The sequence below is a fragment of the Cetorhinus maximus genome, chromosome 3, assembly GCF_964194155.1.
Source record: "Cetorhinus maximus chromosome 3, sCetMax3.hap1.1, whole genome shotgun sequence".
In the NCBI taxonomy this organism is placed as follows: domain Eukaryota; kingdom Metazoa; phylum Chordata; class Chondrichthyes; order Lamniformes; family Cetorhinidae; genus Cetorhinus; species Cetorhinus maximus.
Window position 1 is genome coordinate 55,522,876 of NC_135881.1, and position 18,162 is coordinate 55,541,037.

Genomic DNA, 18,162 nt, shown 5'->3' on the forward strand with positions numbered 1-18,162 from the left:
GGGGTTGTTGGGACAAGAAGAGCTCGGTAAAGGGCCAGTGATAGGTGGAGATAACCAAAAGATGTCACAGACAAAAGGACAAAGAGGCTTTGAAGGTTAAACCTGTTGAGGTTGATGTACAAATACAGAGTTACACTACTCTCCCTATAACTACCACTGCACACCACCTGCTCCCATCCATCAGGAGTCCTGAAAATATTCATCCAGAACTCCAGGAGACCCAGTCCCTGCCATTCCCTTTCTATTTGATATGTATGCTGCCTCTTCAACTTGCCCTTTTGGCACCAGGCAACAAAAGTGACTTGCCTTTATACAGCGCTTTTAATGCAGTAAAATTGCAGTACTTTCAGGCAAAATTTATACTAAGCAAAATAAGGATTCGTTAGGACAAGTGACCAAAAATGTGGTCAAAGAGTCAGGATTTGAGGAGCATCTTAAAGAAGGAAGCAGTGATGCAGAGAAGTTGAAGGAGAGAATTCGAGAGCTTATGGGACGAAGTTAACTGAAGGAAATGGAAATCACTGATGCACAAGGAGCCGGAATTGCAGCGATGCTTACTGTTCGAAAGGTTGTGGATCAGGAGGAGATTTCAAAGATGGCAATCAAGGGAAAGGCCATGGGCAGATTTGAATACAAGGTTGGAATTTTAAAATTGTGGTTTTGCTGGACTGGGGTGATGGGTGAAAGGGATTTGGTGCAAATCAAGATATGGGCAGCAGACCTGAATCTGAAGCAAAGCTGAAGTTTACAGAGGTAGAGGATGGGAGATCATTCCCAAACAACTCAACAGTACTCTTTAAAGTACTAAATTGACTGTAAGGCCATGAAAGGCACTAATGTAAGTTCTTTCCTGATCCATAAAGGTTATTTGGCTCTTCTGTTTTTGCTGGTACCAGTCCAAAAAGCAAGTCATCAATTTGATCATGAACAACAGGCATCTATAAATGACTATCAGACAGAGGGCAACGCCCCCATGGCTTATGCGTTGTGTGGTACTAAGTCATACAAACCAGATAAGTCTAGTGTAACCCATAGCCTGAGTAAGCTCTGCAATTCGGAATAGGGGCTTTGCAGTTGTCACAGTAGCCCTGGGCTAGGGAAGAGATAAATTTTGCATCATCAGTGCAGGAAACTTAAAATAAAGAAGAATGATAGATCTTTTGAATACTTCATGTTTAAAGTAAAAGCAGGAATGTCAGAACTAATATTCACTCTGAAACAGTGGACTGAATGGAGCTGACCCATTCCATGCTGGCCCGCCCAACAGCTATAACGCACTGCGACTGGGCTTAACAAGGGCCAAGTGGGACTTTGGACAATCCAACTGGCCAGCAGCTCCGTCAGTCCCAGCAGTACCCAGGCCGCATAAGTGGCCACAGCCGGGACTGCAAGGAGAAGACGGAGAAGCCCCAGGGCTCCCTGAAGCTGGTAAGTCCGGAGTCTTGGCCAGGGAGGGAGGCGCGGGGTTGACAGGAGTTTGGGTTTAAGGCTGGGGGTGGTTAGGAAGAAAGTGGGGGTGGGGGGGGTTGATCACAGTGGGCACAACCCTGATCCACAAAGGCCGATCCTGATGATCGAACTGCACCCCCGCCCACTTCCTCCGGCCCTTTGAAGAAATCGGGTTGCCCTCTCCCACCTGGCTGCCCATTCCAAACATTTGGCTTGGTAACAAGCCTAAGTGACCCTAGGTTACCGATTTAAATGTGGCAGACAGGCTGCTGGTTTTGGCACCTGCCCATCCCCCCCAGTATTTGGGGGTGAGCTCAAGGGTGGTTAGGACAATGGCAGGGTGGACGTACCCCTCTGCCGGAAACATGCCCAGCCGGGACATGTAAAATGCAGCCCAGTGTATATACAGCCACTCTCTTCAATAAGGATATATTACTCACATGTGTTGAAATTTTAATGTAGGCACAGTTGATGACAAGACTTGATGATGCACCAAAGGTTTGGCTGTGAGGAGCAGAATTTCACACAGTCAACAAAACTTTACATTCCAATGCCAATGGCAAGAACCCAGCTAGCCTTGCATACTAATAATATTTGGAATTTCATATATAAATAGTGCTGTGCGCAGCTTTTTGCATGAAATTGCATTTAATTGTTGCCAATTAAAGGACTTCAAGTCTTTCATTGTGTTTATTTTTGCTAAGATTGCACAGGCAAGATGTGACGCTACATTTGCTACCTTTCCTGGAGTGTACAAACTTAGATTCTATGCAAAGCTGCAGCTGGAGAGCTGTATTCCTGCATAGATTGCAGCACATTAAACCAAGCTTTTCGAAAGACAATACTGCTGGCTGCCTGCCAGCTCCATTCCCACATTGAGAGATTAACTCTTAAAGGCATGAAAGCTTTGGTAAATCATGCTTCATCGGTGAAATTATCAATCGAAGGCTGACTAAACTAAGTTCACCCATGGCTCACAAATCTTCAGGAAACAATCTAAACAAAACTCAGAGTAAATCTGGATATAAAACTTAAAATGGTATTTGAGTTTTATATCCAGAATTATCAATACTTGGTTAATAGTTACAGCACATTCATTCTCCCAATATAATGCACCATAGAGTGGAAGGTTTATTTATTTTTTCACAGGACATGGGTGTCGCTGGCTAGGTCAGCATTTATAGCCAATTCCTAATTGTCCTTGAGAAGGTGATGGTGAGCGGCCTTCTCGAACTGCTGAAGTGCATGTGGTGTAGGTACACCCACAGTGCTCTTACGAAGGGAGTTCCAGGATTTTGACCCAGTGACAGTGAAGGAACAGCGATATATTTCCAAGTAAGGATGGTGAGTGGCTTGGAGGGAAACTTGAAGGTGGTGGTGTTTCCATGCACCTGCTGCCCTTATCCTTCTATGAGGTAGGCATTGCGGGTTTGGAAGTTGCTGTTGAAGGAGCCTTGGTGAGTTGCTGCACTTGTGGATGCCACTGTGCTTCATTGGTGAAGGGATTGAATGTTTAAGGTGGTGGATAGGGCGCCAATAAAGCGGGATGAAGGAGCTGAGGGTATTTTGGCTAAGTTTGCAGATGATACAAAGATAGGTGGAGGGACAGGTAGTATTGAGGAAGCGGAGAGGCTGCAGAAGGATTTAGACAGGTTAGGAGAATGGGCAAAGAAGTGGCAGATGAAATACAACGTGGGGAAGTGTGAGGTCATGCACTTTGGTAAGAAGAATAGAGGCATAGACTATTTTCTAAATGGGGAGTGAATTCAGAAATCTGGAGTGCAAAGGGACTTGGGAGTCCTAGTCCAAAATTCTCTTAAGGTTAACTTGCAGGTTGAGTCGGTAGTTAGGAAGGCAAATGCAATGTTGGCATTTATTTCGAGAGGACTAGAATATAAAAGCAGGGATGTGCTGCTGAGGCTTTATAAGGCTCTGGTCAGGCCACATTTAGAATATTGTGAGCAATTTTGGGCCCTGTATCTCAGGAAGGATGTGCTGGCCCTGGAGAGGGTCCAGAGGAGGTTCACAAGAACGATCCCAGGAATGAAAGGCTTAACATATGAGGAACGTTTGAGGACTCTGGGTCTATACTCGATGGAGTTTAGAAGGATGAGGGGAGATCTGATTGAAACTTACAGAATACTGAAAGGCCTGGATAGAGTGGACGTGGGGAAGATGTTTCCATTAGTAGGAGAGACTAGGACCCGAGGGCACAGCCTCAGGGTAAAGGGAAGACCTTTTAGAACAGAGATGAGGAGAAACTTCTTTAGCCAGAAAGTGGTGAATCCATGGAATTCATTGCCACAGAAGGCAGTGGAGGCCAGGTCATTGAGTGTATTTAAGTCCGAGATAGATAGGTTCTTGATTGGTAAGGGGATCAAAGGTTATGGGGAGAAGGTGGGAGAATGGGGTTGAGAAACTTATCAGCCATGATTGAATGGCGGAGCAGACTCGATGGGCCGAATGGCCTAATTTCTGCTCCTATGTCTTATGGTCTTATGGTCTTATGGGGTGCTTTGCCCTGGATGGTGTCGAGCCTGTTGAGTGTTAATGGAGTTGCACTCATCCAGGCAAGTGGAGAGTGTTCCATCACACTCCTGACTTGTGTCTTGTAGATGGTGGACAGGCTTAGGGGAGTCAGAAGGTGAGTTACTTGCTGCAGAATTCCCAGCCTCTGACCTGCTTTTGTAGCCACAATATTTATATGGCTGATCCTGTGGAGTTCTGGTCAATGGTAACCCCCAGGATGTTGATAGTGATGCGTATTGGTGAGATGTAGGTGATATATATTGCACCTACATATTGTGTAACTTGGGGAATATTGGCAGCATAGTGGTTATGTTACCGGGCTACTAATCCAGAGGACTAGACTAAGGATCCAGAGTGCATGGGCTGGATTTTACTAGCTCTCTAGGGACAGGGAGGTGGGGGCGATCCTGTAAAATGGTGAGGGAAGGTGGGAGGGCTGGAGTGCCTGTTGTCATTTTACCAATGGCAGGGAATATGGGGGGCAGCCCTCCTGCCCAGAGGAAGAGAGAAACCCCCTATTTGGGGCACGCTATAGCCCACAGAAAAGCCCATCCCCATTCCCAGTAGCAACACCCACTCCCTACCCTCACCAACCACCAACTCTCCAAACTCTCCCCCCCACCTCACCAGGGCCTGGCTGACTGGCCCTGGAGCCCCTAAGCCCCACTTACCTATTTGAGAGTGTGACCTGCTCCCATGGCATTCACTCTTCCAGGTGCAGTGCCATCAGTGACTGCCAGTCCTGGTGGTGCTGCTGAGATGCTGGCCCTCTGATTAGCTGGCAGCTCCTGAGGGCAGGTGCTCATCCTTTGAAGGGACAGGAGCTATGATGGCAACTAGTTGCTGGACAGCCAAAAAATACTCCTCAAACAGCTGCAGCAGGACTGTCTCAGCTTTTGGGCCCGTTGTCAGGGCCACCTTGGCACTGATAAAATTCCAGCCCATGAGCGTGATTCCCACCACAGCAGCTGGAGAACTCACATTCAATCATTAAATACATCTGGAATAAAATGTTAGTATCATTAATGGCGAACACGAAACTACCAGATTGTCATAAAACCCCATCTGGTTCACTAATGTTCCTTAGGAAATCTGCTACCATTACCTGGTCTGGATGATGTGTGATTCCACACACACAGCAATGCGGTTGACGCTTAATTGCCTTAACTCTGAACTCTTACTCCTGAAATAGCCTAGCAAGCAACTCAGATTTGCCAAACAGCTATGTTTGCAGCAGTTCAAGAAGTCAGTTCCCAAAGGCATTCAGAGATGGGCAATGAATGCTGGTCTGGCCAGCGATATCTATAACCCATAAATGAATCATTAAAAAAACCTTGAATGTTTATTGAACCTCATGGAAGGGACAATTTATGTCTGTGATTCCTTGCAATTTGCATTCCCATTTCTGCTGGTCTGTTTGAGGGCGATGTTAAGCAGAGATGAGCTGTCAATTGACTGAAAAAGAATTAAAGTTAAAGAAGATGATACACACCAGTTGCTACTGGCTTGGCAGAAGACAAACCAATACACAAGAATGTTGACTGACACCCAGCATCAAGTTATAGTCCCCTTCTCAGAGGGGCAATTATGTTTTGGTGTGTACAGCAAAGCAACTTGAAAATGATTAAGTTAAAATGCAGAATATTGCCCCCTCTAATGGTCATTCTAAATATTGTTCTCTCTGATGCAGGGACTGAATACTGTATTGTCCTATGAAGAACATACTGAATATTACTCAGTCTGAGAAACATACTGGACATTACCCCCTCTGATGTATATTATGTATACTCCCTCTTCCGATATAGGTACTGAATATTGCCCCCACTGATGTACACAGTAAGTAACACGTCTCCAGATGTACTTACTGACAATTGCTTCCTCTGATGTACATAGCAAATATTACCCTTTCTGATGTGCATACTGAATATTACCCCCTCTGATTTACATACTGGATTTTTTTTTCATTCACAGGATGTGGGCTTCGCTGGCTGGGCCAGCATTTATTGCCCATCCCTAGCTGCGCTTGAGAAGGTGGTGGTGAGCTGCCTTCTTGAGCCGCAGCAGTCCATGTGGTGTAGGTACACCAAGAGTGCTGTTAGGAAGGAAGTTCCAGGATTTTGACCCAGTGACAGTGAAGGAAGAGCGATATATTTCCAAGTCAAGATGGTGAGTGTCTTGCAGGGAACTTCCAGGTGGTGGTGTTCCCATCTGCCTGCTGCTCTTGTCCTTCTAGATGGTACTGGTCATGGGTTTGGAGGGTGCTCTCTAGGGAGCCTTGGTGAATTCCTGCAGTGCATCTTGTAGATGGTATACATTGGTGCTACTGTGTATTGGTGTCGGAGGGAATTTTTGTGGATGTGGTGCCAATCAAGTGGGCTGCTTTGCCCTGGACAGTGTCCAGCTTCTTGAGTGTTGTTGGAGCTGCACTCATCCAGGCAAGTGGGGAGTATTCCATCACACTCCTGACTTGTGCCTTGTAGATGGTGGACAGGCTTTGGGGAGTCAGGAGGTGAGTTACTTGCCGCAGGATTCCTAGCCTCTGACCTGCTCTTGTACCATACTATTTATATGGCTAGTCCAGTTCAGTTTCTGGTCAATGGTAACCCCCAGGATTTTGACAGTGGGGGATTCAGTGATGGTAATGCCATTGAACATCAAGGAGCGATGGTTGGATTCTCTCTCGTTGGAGATTATTATTGCCTGGCACTTGTGTGGCGCGAATGTTACCTGCCACTTGTCAAACAAGCCTGGATATTGTCCTGGTCTTGCTGCATTTGGACATGGACTGCCTCAGTATCTGAGGAGTCGCAAACGGTGCTGAACATTGTGCAATTGCTTCTGACCTTATGATGGAAGGAAGGTCATTGATGAAGCAGCTGAAGATGGTTGGGCCTAGGACACTACCCTGAGGAACTCCTGCAGTGATGTCCTGAAACTGAGATGATTGACCTCCAACAACCACAACCATCTTCCCTTGTGCTAGGTATGACTCCAACCAGTGGAGAGTTTTCCCCCTGATTCCCATTGACCCCAGTTTTGCTAGGGCTCATTGATGTCACAGTCGGTCAAATGCTGCCTTGATGTCAAGGGCAGTCACTCTCACCACAACTCAGGAGTTCAGCTTATTTTATTTAAATTACCTGGGCATTTCTGCCAGAAGGCATTTGCAGTTTTGGTCTGGTGTAGGCTGCAGTGCACTGAGTCGGAAAAGTAAAAGGCGATAAATGTTAATCAGGCCTGCACCTTAAGCAAAGAGAAGACTGGGGAGAAGATGGGGACCCCAGTAATCCAATTGTGCACTTTCCTGTTATCTAAACATGTACACTTTCCTGCAGTAGTTGCTTGATAATAATCAGTATCAGGAACCATTCCTCTGTCCTTGCCTTTTATTATCTTGTCAGGAAAGCGGATGGACTATAATGTGTGGATATTTTGAGTAATGAACCTTTTCATCATCCATTCTTTGTGATCAAATACCATGCATTCTGAATCCACTCTCTACAGCTACAGTATTCACATCCGTAGGCACACTTAACACATGCAGCATGATTTGCTAGCTAAACATTCCAATTTTGCACAAGAGGGGTTGGATTTTACCAGCCCTCTAGTGACCAGCTGGGAGACTGGGGAGCATGTAAAGTGATGAAGGCAGGGTGGAGTGCCCAACACCCTCCCACCAAGTGGCCAGTTTAACAGTGGTAGGGTATATGGCTCTACCTCCCTGAGGCTAACTGAGCCACTTAAGTGGCCACTTAGGGCCTCTTCCTGACACCGCTGGCATTTTACCAGCGCCCGGTGAACCCTCCTAATTGGGCACTCTGTGGCCCACAGACAACCCCCTCTGCCAACACCGTTCCCTACCTTCACCAACTAAACTCCACCACCTTCTCTGGGGCCTGCCAGATTAGCCCTAGTAACCCTGTTCTGAGGGCGGCGTCCATTACTGCATCCCAGCAGCTGGGTGCAGTCCCAGCAGTGACCACTGTTCCTGTGGAACAAAAACAGAATTACCTGGAAAAACTCAGCAGGTCTGGCAGCATCGGTGGAGAAGAAAAGAGTTGACGTTTCGAGTCCTCATGACCCTTCAACAGAACTGAGTAATATTAGGAGAGGGGTGAAATATAAGCTGGTTTAAGGTTGGGGGGTGGGGGGAGAGAAGTTGCGGGGGAGGGTGGTTGTAGGGACAAGCAAGCAGTGATAGGAGCAGATAATCAAAAGATGTCACAGACAAAGGAACAAAAAGGTGTTGAAGGTGGTGATGTTATCTAAACGAATGTGCTAATTAAGAATGGATGGCAGGACACTCAAGGTACAGCTCTAGTGGGGGTGGGGTGGAAAGACTGACAGGGCATTAAAGGTATAGATTTAGAAATAATGGAAATAGGTGGGAAAAGAAAAATCTATATAAATTATTGGAAAAAACAAAAGGGAGGGGGAAGAAACGGAAAGGGGGTGGGGATGAGGGAAGGGAGTTTAAGATCTAAAGTTGTTGAATTCAATATTCAGCCCGGAATGCTGTAAAGTGCCTAGTCGGAAGATGAGGCGCTGTTCCTCCAGTTTGCGTTGGGCTTCACTGGAACAATGCAGCAAGCCAAGGACAGACATGTGGGCAAGAGAGCAGGGTGGAGTGTTAAAATGGCAAGCGACAGGGAGGTTTGGGTCTTTCTTGCGGACAGACCGCAGGTGTTCTGCAAAGCGGTCGCCCAGTTTACGTTTGGTCTCTCCAATGTAGAGGAGACGCTGAGGCTGAAGGATTGACAGCCCTCCAATTGGTTGGCAGCTCTTAGAGAAGGACTCCTGTCCTTAAAAGGGATGGGAACCCTGACAGCAATTAATTAGCAGCTGAATGGGCTTAAAATATGACCCTGAGCCCTTCAAAAGACCAAGGCAGAGCTGGCCCAGCTTTCTGGCCCATCATCGGGGTCCCCACTGCCCTGTCTAAATTCAGCCCAGAGTCTTAGAAGCAGTGAAAATGCCAGTTTCTGAGTGGATTGGTTAAATTACTTGCTGCAACATTTTAGTTTAGAAACCAGGGATCTCAATGAAGCAGCAGCTAAATTTTACCTTTGGTAGTCAATGGCTCAGCAAACTGAATTTAATCAGGACTGAAAAACCACTATGCAGAAATTATTTAATGAACTGTATAAAATATAATTAAATGTGGTGAATCAAACTATTGGCCCAAAATTGATCACTGCTCCTGTTGTAGGCCTTTAAGCCAAGGTGCCCAATATGATGAGCACCCATCCACAAACATTCACTCTCTCCACTACCAATGCACAGTAACAGCAGTGTGCACCAATTACAAGATGCGCTGCAGGAACTCACCAAACCTCCTTAGACAGCACCTTCCAAACCCACGACCACTACCATCTAGAAGATCAAGGGCAGCAGACACATGGAAACACCTGAAAGTTCACCTCTAAGCCACTCACCATCTTGACTTGGAAATATATCACCGTTCCTTCACTGTCGCTCAGTCAAAATCCTGGAACTCCCTCCCTAACAACACTGTAGGTGTGCATACACCACATGGACTGCAGCGGCTCAAGAAGGCAGCTCACTACCACCTTCTCAAGAACAACTAGGGATGGGCAATAAATGCTGGCCCAGCCAGTGACATCCACATCCCATGAATGAATAAAAAAAATGAGGCACTCTGGACACAAATCAAAGAGGGAAATTAGGAATTCATCTTGAGTGTGTTAATAAATAACAAATGTTATTGCACCGGTCACCAGTTATACACCCCACTTGATATTAATTTCTATTGAAGTAAATAGGCCTGAATATCAAGTAGGGAACCTAATGTACAGCCAATGAAATAACTCCCACTTTGCCATACTGCCCCATTGAATTTCCATCCCAGTGGAATTTAGTTTTCCACGATGATCCACTATTGCAAAGAAATGTATTGCCAGGATAATTGCATACAAAAAAAAAACATATGGTTTGTCTTTGTATTCAGCCTGGAAATATTCAAAAGATTTGAGTTTCTAAGTGTGGCAAATATGACTACAAATAGATGGTAGGTGTGTCTTTGAGCTGTGTTTTACAGTCACCATGATCCCCTAGAACTTATTTGACCACCTTCAGGGGTCAGAGAGGAATGTCTCAGTTTTTCTTCCTAAATTTGCTTTATTTTTATCCTCACTGTTTTCTGGTTTATCCCATTTCCTGCAACTTTTGACACACTAATATCTTGAAATTGTTTTACCTAAAAGATCCTTCTTACAAAGTGTAACTGTATGATCAATTTGCACATCTTCATGCACAAGGTGCGCTATGGCTTGGACATTTCAGTGTCATATGTATTTGAATTTTCAACTTCTCAACACTGCTTTTCTGTAGGAGAAGATGGCACATAAACAGAAGGGAGCAGACATGCACAGGAGGATGACACCATGACCTCATTTCGGGAATGCACTTAACAAGTGCCTTGGTACCATTCTTCTCATATTCACTCACTGGCTTTCAGTCATATAATCAAGCATCGTTCACTGCCAGGAATTTCTTTGGAGTTGTTCTCTTTCTGTCACCGTAACTTTACTGAAAGCACAGTAGAAATCCTATTTATATGGATAAGTTCAGTGTGTAAATATGAATAAAGAAGAGACAGGAAAAGGGAGGCACTTTCAATGATTTCCAGTGTGTGCAGATCTGGACGGAACACTAAGTGAACCACAGAGTGTGAATCAGTAGCTGCTCCCTAAGGTGAACTAAAGATTGGTAATGTAGGAAACAGTTTGCAAGTTCCCTCTTTTTTAATGACCTTCCTATTCTCATCAACTCTTGAAAATAATATCTCTCTATCGTCAGATTCTTCCTGACATTGGAAACCATTGGAGTAATTTTCAATTTGGATGCAGATTGAAAACTGGTCGTTGTTGATTGCCTGCCCAATATAAACCCTGCCTGATTGTCCTTTCATAGGAATATAGGAATTTAGGAGCAGGAGTAGGCATTTAGCCCCGGAGGGGATTTCATCATTCAATGAGATTATAACTGATCTGTGACCTAACTCCATAGACTTGTCTTTGTCCTATATCTCTTAATACTCCAGTTAACAGAAATCTATTGATCTCAAATTTAAAATTAACAATTGATTTAGCATCAACTTCCATTTGCATAATAGACTTCTGCTATCCCTTGCCCTTATAGACTTGTTTCCTAACTTCAGGCCTGAAAGGAGCAGTTCTAGTTTTTAGGCTATGTCTCCTCATCCTATATTCGCCAACAGAAATAGTTAGAAATAGTTTCGCTCTATGTACCCTAACAATTCCCCTTAATACATCAAAAATTTCAACTAAATCACTCCTTAACCTTCTGTACAACCCAATTTGTATAATCTCTTTTTGCAGCTTAATCCTTGGAGTTCAGGTATAATTCTAGTAAATTTGCACTGCACTCCCTCCTAGTCCAAAATATCCTAAGATGTGTTACCCAGAACTGAACACAATACTTTAGCTATCATCTAACTACGACTTTGTATAGCTCCAGCATGACTTCTTGTATTCCAGTCCTCTACATAAAATCATCGGCATTCTATTAGCTTTTCTTGATTATTATCTGTACCTGTCCATGATTTATGCATATACTAAGTCTCTTTGGGCCTCCAGTTAGACCAGTTAGAAAATACCCTGTTCCAACATTTTTAGGTCCAAAGTGAATGACTTCACACTTGCCTATGTTGAAATCCATTTGCTATGGTTTTGTCCATTCACATAATTTATCAATATCCCTTTGTGATTTTATGCTTCCTTTGACACTGCCTGCACTGCTGGCTTCAAAGGAAAGGAAGATTGGGAATGGGCTTCTAACGGTCAGCAGATCCACAATCACCAAATTTCCACCCATATGCCCAATAATGCGACTGTTGCTCCAATAACAAAAATGTCCACTCCAAGCTCTGATCCAAAATGAAGTAAATGCCAATAAAAAAAGCTGCTAAAAAGGACAATTTGTATTTACGTAGTGCCTTTAATGTAACAAAGCATTCCAAGGTGCTTCACAGAAGTTGAAATCCAAAGCCAGTGTCTATTCAGTTTCAACACTTCTCGTGAATGTTTAGAAGTAACATTTGATGGCACTTCTGCCTGAAGATCCAGAAATATTTTGGAGAACTAAAATCCTCCATTTGAGTGCAGGATTCTACAGGCTTCAAGTTCAATTGCAAAATCACGGTGGATTGGCGGTTCCAGTAGGATCAGGGGAGATTACTGGGCAACCCATCTCCAGGGACAGGATTTTGCATTATGGATTGGGTCTCCGATGTTAGTGTCAAATGTGGATCCTGATCCTGCACTGTGCCTGTCTCTGTTCCCATCCCCACATTGGGATGAATATCCTGCCCTAGGTCACTGCTCACTCAAATCCTGGCAGTGGACCCAATTCTACCAACCAGAAGACTGCCACTGGAGTGTTGCATTGTTAAGCAGTGCTTTAGTTAGTATCTGAGAAGTGGAGAAAATCAAGCAATTAGATTTCCAAGTTTATTGTCAATTGCGAGTAGGCTCTGAATTCAAATGTTCTGATTAGAGGCATAAGGTCATAAAACATTCATTTTTAGAAGGCAGGAGCCAATTGACACTAAATTGAAATAAAAACAGAAAATGCTGCAAAAACTCAGCAGGTCTGGCAGCATCTGTGGAGAGTGAAACAGAGTTAATGTTTCGAGTCCATCTGACTCTTCTTTTGCTTCCAACATGACACTAAATTGCACTTACGTCTTGAAATTTGTGATGACTTTACTCCTGAAATGTATAATGATTACTGTGAATAAATATTTGTTTCAAACTTCGTTCATCGCAAACCTCATTTTAAATGAATTAAAGAGATCAGGAAATTCCTCTAAGCCACTCGTGCTCGGTAGGAGCTACCTCAACACAATGTGGCCTGGTACAGGATAGGGTATAAGCAGCAGAGTTTTGAATATGCTGTAGTTTCTGGAGCATGAAGGATTGGAAGTCAGCTAGGGCATCATTGAAATAGTCCTCACTCACTCACAGTGATCCTCTCATGCCTCCAATTTAAAATTCTTATTCTTGACAGCTATGCCTTCGGCTGCCTAGCTCTGGAATTCTCTCCCTAGACATTTCTGCATTTCTGTCCTCCTTTAAGACTGTGTTTAAAACCTACCTCTTTGATCAAGTTTTTTGTCACCTTTCCTTATATCTCCTTACGTGGTTTGGTGTCAAATTTTATTTGACAATTCTCCTTTGAGGCACCTCAGAATGTTTTAATATGTTAAAGGTGCTATATAAATGCAAGCTATTGTTGTGTTCAAATTCCTTCATCACTAAGTTGCTCCCTTCCTCTGTAACCTTCTCCAGCCCTCCAACAACTTTCTTACGATAAGATGTTATATGAATGCAAATATCCCACAGTCCTCCCAGAACTCTGCATTGTGCCAACACTGGGCTCTTGTGCCTTATGGTGGTGTGCCTTCAGTTGTCTGGGCCCCAAGCTCTAGAATTCTCTCCCTGAATATTCCTTTAAGATTCTCCTTAAAACCTACATCTTTGAACCAGCCTTAAGTCACTATTCCTGATATCTCTTTTGGTTCAGTATCATTTTGAAAATCTGTTTATACTTTTGTGAAGTACTTTTCAACTTTAAGGGTTGCTATATAGATATATGATGGTGTCTGAAAAGTGTTAACATGATACTGATGTAACTACTGGTGTAACTATGATGCAATGTTACATGACTAAGAGACTGAGATCTGGTGGGAAGCAGTGGTATAACTTTGTGTAGTTATACAAAGTTTTAACTTTGATAGATCTGCAAATAAACAAGAATGGTTTATACGAATAACAGTCTATGGTAGCATTCTCAGGGTAACAGCAAAACCCTAAAGAAATCCTATCTAGACCTCAAACTCAAGACAAAACAGCGTCACTGTTGCTGGTACAATGGCAGCATTGCCAAAGGCCAGGATACCCAGGTTGACTGCATTAGTATTAATGGAGGTAACAGGAAAGGCAAGGATAGCTTTCTTAGGGGAAAAGATGGTGATTTGTAAGGAAACTAAGGCTGGGATGTTATAATCTGGAAAGCATGTTGATGAAGGATGATACTGGAGCCAATCTTTACTCAGTTTTATGTTTATTTACAGAATGAAACATTAGAAGCATATGGTTCCTGTCACAGTGACAGGAAATTGTGACTGAGTAAGATCTACCTGTAACCTCACCAGCTAACCAAAAACATATTGAACTGTTTAAAGAGGACCTGTCCTTTAAAAATACAAGAAAATACACTGACCAAAGATGGCTACCACAAGTCACCTGATGTCTGGTATTGTAAATTGACCACTCTTTTTTGGGAAGTTCCTATATGGATTGCACTGCAGACCTGCCTTAACATGTTGTATGGAATTTCACACCTGGTTGGGGGGGGGCGGGGGGGAGGTGGTGGCAGGTGGTGTCAAGGTCCACTTCAAAAAGGGGCTATTAAAAAGAAGGCATTAAAAATGCAAAGTTCTGGAATTTAATCAGCTTAAATTCTGTCAAGACAATGGAGAACTATTAGCTAGCCAGGATATACACCCAGCCGACACTGAAACCCCCTGTGGAGCATGAAATAATCCCATCTCCTGTTGGTTTCTACTGTCTTGGAATGTGTCAAAAGTTTTTGAGATGAAACACCAAAATGCGATGACTTGTTCTACAACAATAACTACCACAGACCAGAGCTAGAGAGAAAAAGTTTACGGAGGAGTCTAGAAAAACTGCTAATGGAGTAGAAAGGAATCTCTCTTTCTCTCTTAAGTTATGCAAAGCCTTATCTCTTAGCAGTCTAAGAATCATTCACAGAGATAGTGTATTTCCAACAGAATGAACCTCAGGAGAAATTCTTTGATTTATAGAAAAGACAGCTTATAGATTAAAAAAGGAATTGACTCCAGCAAGTGCAACTGCGTGGACTTCAATTCAACTCCTGGATTTGAAAGGAACCAGCTAACTTAAATGGCCGCAATGTTTAACAATCTACGCCTCAAAGACAAGCAAAGGACTTCTAAAGGTACATTCTTTTAACTTTTATTTGGACTCTAACGTTCCTCACTTCTGATACCTGTGTGCGTCAGTGACGTCGCATCTTTTATTAATTTTTCTCAGGTTTAGTGGCTAATAAACTTGCTCTTTCTTTGACTCAAGAAAACCTCATTGATTGGCTTCTGCCAGTTCACTGCATAGACAGTAAAATTACACCTGGATTTGAAAAAGGCATCCACAGAGAAAAGAAACTTTAAAAAAAATCTTTGTTGTGACCAACCAAGGAGGCTAAATGGAGGGGAGGCAGTTCACCCCTCCTTACCTGGTCATAACACTCCTAACACAACCCCACACACTTTCAGAAAGTATTTCTTTATATGTGTTCAAGTAAAACTCCAATTAATGCCCTTGAGCTGTATATAATTAAACACAATTGATATGCAATTAACAGGGTTGATCCTGAGTTTCCTGATCTGGGAAACTACACTTTGGAAATGTGCTCGCTTCGGCAGCACATATACTAAAATTGGAACGATACAGAGAAGATTAGCATGGCCCCTGCGCAAGGATGACACACAAATTCGTGAAGCGATCCACATTTTGGGAGGTGTCAGCTGTGGCTCAGTTCATAGCACCCTCACCTTTGAGTCAGAATGTTGTGGGTTCATGTCCCACTCCAGGACTTGAACAAAAAAAAAGTCAAGAACTGTGAATGTACTCAAAAGAGTTACACTTTGGAAATACAGCATGTCAGGCAAAATGCAAGGCTGCTATTAAAATGAAGAGAAATACTCCAGATCGGAGGCAATGTCTCCTACTACCAACTGGAGCAGCCTTCATATACTCTGGTTAACTTCTCTGTATTTTTTTGACTTTTTTGACTCTGTGAGCTTAACATGAGAAGAACGGCAGAAAGTATGGACTGAAGAAAGACTTGACTTCCTTCCAGAAATGTCATGGCCCGCAGCACTGAATTCAACCCTCTTTCCTCTTCCTTTTCATCTGTTGAATAGAGTATATTATTTTCTAGTACCGTGGTTTTCAGCTACCTTTTCTCTGTATATTTAAAAATATACAATTTTCATCCACTTGAACATAGGCATGTGGACACATGCATAATAAATTAAACAAGATAGTATTTCCATTGTAGAATCGCCCAGCTGTTATTGCACAGAGTTGACACATTGGACTATGTCTCAAGGTTGGATTGCATTTCCAGGTTCAGTATAAAACAATAGAAGAATGTCTACCTGTGATAGGAATACATCCCTATCTATAATACTGCTCCCAGGATGAATTAGTGAACTCGCACGTGTCTCCAATCTGTTCACCCTCTCAAAATGCACTTTGACATGCATTTAAATTATACTGCTTGTATTTTCTTTTCAAATTGCTACTAGATCTTCTTAATTGGAAATGGATTCCAGGCATTCTGGGGCTGCACAATGCAAGAGTGCCAGATCCTAAGAATACAATAGTAATACAATATTGAACATAAATATGAGATCTTTTATCTACTAACAGTCCTTAAATTTGTTACTAGCCCAATTAGGAATCACAATTCAACACCCTTCCCTGAGATTTGAACGTGACCATTTTCATCCTGTTTTGAATAAATCAACAAACAGTGCCTTCCAACTGTTCGTCTGCCAGTTCATTTTAAACAACTGACTTAAAGATGCACCTTGGAAACATATTAAAACAGTAACAACACAGAATATTCTTTTGCCACAGATTTTTAAATTAATATAACTGACTTGGAAAGGTCAACGAAAAATAGTCATTGTTAATTTTAAACCAAAAGGTTCACTTTAGAAGAATACCTGTATAAAAAGGGGGAAGAAACACAAATAAAACATAACAGTAATAAAGAGAAAAACAGGGAGTGATATTCTTATTCTATTTCTTTCTATCATCCCACAAGACACGCCGTCACCGACTGAAAGGATGAGCGATAACCGTTCCCATGGTCTGTAATTGGTCACTAGGGACGACACAAGATTACAGTCTTGAGGACACAGACTCAGTGTCAATCATACTGACATAATACAACCAGATCACAGGTACGAGCTCCTGGTGGTCACAGCGATTGACACTGGGGTAAGGGGGTGGGGGGAGGTGGTGCTGGGGGTGGGGGGGTGGGGGGGGTGGGGGGGTGCTGGGGGTGGGGGTGAGGAGTTATTTAGATATAGAGAGTGACAAACACACACATACTCCCACAGTTATTCAATTGCAGTTTGCTTCAGCTTTAATGAATGTAAGTTTAAATTTAACCGATTTTTTTTGGAAAGTGGTAATGAGTAGGTAAAATAGAGTTTGCAAATACATTTGCACTTTAATCATGGCATATGAACATTCCATGGAGGAATATAGAGGAGATAAAATAAATACCACCACACCACTTTCAGAAGTTACAATAGTTTTGAATAGAAAGTTTTCTAGGATTACTGTTATACAAATAATTTTGGGAGAAAGATTTGAGTAATTTGAACAATCCTCAGGTTGTACAATCAGTTTGCTCTGTATTGCCAAGTATCAGTGACACGGTTGAGTCTCCTCTGCACAGTATTCATCAGAGATTTCAGTCTGAATCAATAATGTCTACCATTGCTAGATATTATTGCAAATCTCCGAGGCAAGGACAGTTTTCAACAGCTATTTCACTTTGATGTATTAATCAGTGCACTCGGCCTATAAGCTATTATATTAAAGTATTGCACTAAAAACAACAATAAATAAGGTTTATCTTTCATTCTGGAACTACACATTTAGCATGCCCAGCTGCGGCGATGGCTATGATTTACTATAGATAACATCTACATTTGACCTTGCTTGTCCTCACTTCTTAAATAGGATTAAGTGCTGTATTTTAAATTAATTCCTCACAGTAACCACCCAACATTTTTTTACACTTGCATATCGGCACACTGGAGCAAATGTGAACAAAAGTATGCAACAAGATTCAAGCTAAAGGATTGAAGCAGAATTGTGCCTCACAATTAATGATCATGACAATGTTTTAGATCAGTAAGGAAGCAACAGCAACAACAACACTCCCGTAACAAACAGATTTACATAGAGATCAGGAGACTTACATAGGAAACCTGTACTCGCCGACGGTGTCCCAGGCCACAGCACTGCATTAAGAGTGTAGCAGAATGCAAACAGCAAGCAGCTTCACAGAGCC

At 42.9% G+C, this 18,162-nt stretch overlaps 1 protein-coding gene and 1 non-coding gene across 3 annotated transcripts in view; one reads left to right on the plus strand and one right to left on the minus strand.

The window, feature by feature from the left end:
- LOC144678647 (voltage-dependent L-type calcium channel subunit beta-2-like) overlaps nt 1-18,162 on the minus strand; it is a 442,474-nt gene that overhangs the window by 250,247 nt on the left and 174,065 nt on the right. The gene's annotated exons all lie outside the window — the stretch shown is intronic.
- Nucleotides 15,472-15,578, plus strand: LOC144679251 (U6 spliceosomal RNA). Its single transcript, XR_013576282.1, has one exon. It is a non-coding gene; the product is annotated as a U6 spliceosomal RNA (small nuclear RNA).